Below are 4,967 nucleotides of genomic sequence, written 5' to 3'. Positions count from 1 at the left end.
TGTGAGAAATAATAAAGGCAGCAGAGCCTTAAAATTCAAAACCGAGATGTTGACGCAGGGGTATATTTTAACATGTCCGTGTGAACTGAAAAAAGTCTGTTTTGGCTGGTTGATTTGATAATGAAGTCTGGCTTTGCCAATTAACTTTTAAGTTATAAGTTTTACATGCAATGAATGAGCCAAATCTGCAGTTCTAGGGTTTTAAATATATATATATACTTAAAGCTCATGATAAGATAATTTTAATAAATAATATTATATTGGCAAAAGGTTTGTAGAAATGTTAATATCTTTATTTTCTCAACTCTGAGTTAAAAAATAAGGTGCCTTGAAACGAAAGAGTTACAGTCAATTACTAATGATTTGCTGACTTTTACAAGCCTTTTTGGTATACTTCCCAGAAACTGAGAAAGTGAATAACTCAGAGAAGACCTAAGTGAGGTGCCTGATGATAAGTCATAAAAAATTGCTTAGTGGTAGAGGACTATGTGATGTTTAGCATAGATCTTGGAAGGAGATTAAAGATTTGAGTGACACTGCTATTAAGAAATGTTTTCCATATTTACCTATTTGGACAGATTTTCTCAGTGTTTATGTCTACAAAAACACACCATGAATAAAACTGATGACGAATCCTGTCTTACCTAGCAATAACTAATATTCCTCTGCTAACATGTGAACTACTGACAAAAGTGTAGCACCATGCATCTCATCAAAAGATATGTCAATAAAACAGGTCATAGGTTATATCAGACTAACCTTTTATGGATAAAATTATAAACTTTGGATAAAATATAAGAACAATTACAGTCATGCGCCACATAACGATGTTTTCGTCAATGATGGACCATATATATGACAGTGATCCCATAAGATTATGATGGAGCTGAAAAATTCTGTTACCTAGTGATGTCACAGTGGTTTCAACATCATAGTGCAACTCATTACAACTGCCTACAGTATTCAGTACAGTAACATGCTGTACAGGCATACAGCCTTGGAGCAATAGGATAAGCCATCTAGCCTAGGTGTGTAGTATGCTATACCATCTGGGTTTGTGTAAGTACCTCTATGGTGTTCACACAATAATAAAATCACCTAATGATGCATTTGTCAGAACATATCCCCGTTGGTAAGTGGTGCATGCCTACATTTGAAGATACTGGAAAGTAACCAAAATCCAGCTGGCAGTAATTGAAGGGGTGGCCACTCTTCAAAGAACTGAAATATAATGAGTGTGATTTATGCTCATACATCTTCTCATCTGAAAGCACTACTCAGCTTGCACTATAGAACGCAGCTGGAACTCAACTAGAAAGCCACAGTCTTAACGGCTTAAGGAATAAAAGGATGAAGTCTGAGGCTTCCACAACAGCTAGAAATCGAGGCGAGAAATCCTGAAAAGGAGGGAGTAATAGAGGGAGAGAATTCCCAAATCTATACATATACTCTGCCTAAATCCTTGGTTGACTCTTGAACTTTGTGTGCATGGGGGGATATTTCAAAGAGTTCAGAAAAAAACAACAGCTAAAAGAAATGATCAGAAATAGTTAGAATTTTACTCTAATTGAGTTAACTTACCTACTAGGAAACATCAACACTCATCAGAGGAATGTAACAGAATCTAGAGGCTCTAAATATTATCCACAATATCCAGTAAAAGGTAAAAATTAATGGATATGTAAAGGAACAGGAAAATTTGATTCATAGTCCAGAGAAAAAGTAGTCAATAGAAACTGACTCCAAGATGACTCAGATATAAGAATTAACAACAGTTATTTTAAACAATTATTATACATATACTCAAGAATTTAAAAAAATAAGTGGTCATAATGAATTAACAGATGGAAAATAGCAGAGATGCAGAAACTCTTAAAAAAGAACCAAATGAAAGTTCTAGAACTGAAAACTACAAAATTTGAAATGAAAAATCCACCGGGTGGGTTTAACAGCTAATTGGAAATGTCTGAAGAGTTGGTGAATTTGAAAACAAGTGAAAAGAAATTATCCAATCTGAAAAACAGAGATAGAAACTATTGAAAAAAATGAATAGATTCCTACTGACCTTTAGGACAATATCAAAGAGTCTAACGCACATGTATTAGGAATGCCAGAAAGAAAGGAAAGAGAGAATGGGACAGAAAAAAAATACTTGAAAAAATAATGGCTGAGATTTCCCCAATTTTGGTGGACTACATAAATTTACAGATTCAAGAAGTCCAGAAAAAGTCAAGCTGAATATATATACATAGAAATTCATACCAAGAAAATCATGGTCAAACTATTGAAAACAAAAGAGAGGGAAAATCTTAAAGGCAGCTAGAGAAAATGAACATAATACAAAGTGGGCTGGTGGGTGAATGGATGTGATTCAGAAACAATAAAGGCTAGGGAACAACAGAATTACACTTTTGGAGTTGAACTTGGAGTGGGGAAGGGGTTTACCATTAATCCAGAATTATATATCTAGGGAAAATATCCTTTGAAAATAATGGTGAAATACAGATAATTTCAGATAAATGAAAGCTTAGAATTTATCACCAGCAGATCTGCATTCTAAGAAATACTTTTTAAAAATTCTTCAGAGAGAAGGGAAATAATAGTAGACAGAAACTTAGATCTACGGGAAGGATTGAAGGGCACTGGAAATATGTAGGTAAATATAAAAGACTATTCATTATTGTCTTTCTTTTAAAGACATGTAATTGTTTAAGGCAAGAATTATTCACTGTATTTAAACATATGTGGGTTTAATATATACTACAACAATAATGAGGGATAAATAGAACTGCGCTTTTACAAGATTCTTATATTTTACATTAAGTAGTAAAATATGGGGCTTAAGTACATTGAAATAATTTAAGGAAATATACACTAAATGCCAACGTAAGCACTAAAAATTAATGTAAATAATTTTAGCAAAAGGCCAATAGAAAAATTAAAATGAAATATGAAGAGATACTGATTAACTGAAAAGAAAGCAGAAAAGGAGAAACAGGAACAAAAAATAGTGAAACAAACAGAATACAAATAGAAAAACAATAGATCTAAATCCTACCACACCAATATTACATTAAATGTAAATAGACTAAAAACTCCAATTAAAAGGCAGAAGTTATTAGACTGGACTTTTTAAAAATCAGAAACCAACTATAAGCTATCTACAAGAGATACATACATATTAAATATAAAGTCACAAATAGATTGAAAGGAAAGGATGGAAAAAGATTTACCAAGTGAGCAGTAAGCCTAAGAAAGGTAGAGTTGTTATATTATCAAATAATATATACTTCAAGCCTGGAGCATTAAGAGAGATAAGGAAGAATAGTTCTTGAGAAAGAGAGAGAGAGGAGAGAGAGAGAGAAGATCAAATTATCAGGAAGAAATAAAAATCCTGGCTATGCATGTACCTAATAACAACTTCAAAATACATAAAGCAAAAACACACAAAACTAAAAGAATAGACAAATTCTCAAGCATAGATTGTAGTACCCTCTCAGTGAACAATAGAACAACTAATTTAGTTGTGTTTTTTTTTTAATATCTTTATTGATTTCAGAAAAAGGAAAGGAGAGGGAGAGAGAGAGAAACATCAATGATGAGAGAGTCATTGATCATGCCCACAACCCAGGCATGTGCCCTGACCCGGAATGGAACCCGGATTGCCTGGATCCCAGGTCGATGCTCAATCGCTGAGCCACGCCCTACTGGGCTAGAACAACTAAATTTAAAAATCTATAAAGATATAAGTGGTCTGAACATTATCAACACTGAACTGAATTGATATTTATAGAAACAATTGATACTTTCAGAACCACTCAATCAGCAAAATACACATTCTTTTTAAAGCAAACCTTCACCAACGTAAATAATATGCTGGGTTATTAAATAAGTCTCAATAGATTTCAAAGGTTGAAATCTTAGTGTATCTTCTTGGCACAACAGAAATTAGAAATCAAAAATAGTATCTAGGAAGGCGCCTAAATATTTGGAAATTAAACACACTTCAAAAAAGTGAGGCAAAGAAGAAATAAGGGAAACAAAAACTATTTTGAACTGAATGAAAATGAAAGCATATCAAAAATTGTGGAATGCACATAAAGGAGTGCTTAAAGGAAAATGCATAGCTTTATTTAAAAATAGAAAGCTTATTAAAAAACATTAAAAATAGAAAGGTGAAGAATTAATAATGCAGCCCCGGCCACGTAGCTCAGTTGGCTGGAACAACATCCTGATAAGCCAGCGTTGCCAGCTGACCATAGGGGCACCTGCAGGAATCAGCCAATGAATGCATGGGTGGGTGGAGCAACGAATTGATGTTTCTCTCTCCCTCCCTCTAAAAATCAATAAATAAAATTTTAAAAAGTTAATAATGCAATCTTCTACACTAAGCAGCTAGAAAAACAAGAGGAAATCAAATCCCAATTAATAGGATGAAATAAATAGAGACAAAGTTAAGGAACCAGAAAACCAATGGTATAAGAGGTAGGTTTTTTAGAAGATTAAAAAAATTGATAAACTTCTAGCTAGATTAGTCAGAGGAAAAAGAAAATACCATCTACCAGTATCAGGAATATCTGAACAAAAGACAAGGTCCCTGCCTCGTGGATTTCTAGCGCGGGAAATAAATGTTAAACTGTCGTGCAAGGAAATGTATAGGTGGACTGTGGTAACTAACAGGAGAGACATCTGCAGTGCAGAGAGGCCGATACAGAACGGCGAGGGTATTCCGAGTAACCTAACTCGGACCCAAGCGGCCCACGAAGAGCGGCACCCGCCTGCCCCACGCGCCTTCCGCGAAGTTCGGAGACAGGTGGCGGCGTCGAGTCGCTGGCCGTGCCCCGCCCACCGACGCCCGGGCTCTTTGGCGCAGGCGCGGGGCGCGGGGCGCGGGGCGCGGCGGGCGGCGGGCGAGGCGGGGCGGGGCAACCAGTGGGCGGGAACCAAGCGCGGCCGCGCGCTAGTGA

Source organism: Miniopterus natalensis, chromosome 1 (assembly GCF_054644295.1).
Source record: "Miniopterus natalensis isolate mMinNat1 chromosome 1, mMinNat1.hap1, whole genome shotgun sequence".
Classification (NCBI taxonomy): Eukaryota; Metazoa; Chordata; class Mammalia; order Chiroptera; family Miniopteridae; genus Miniopterus; species Miniopterus natalensis.
This window is presented reverse-complemented; position numbering follows the sequence as displayed.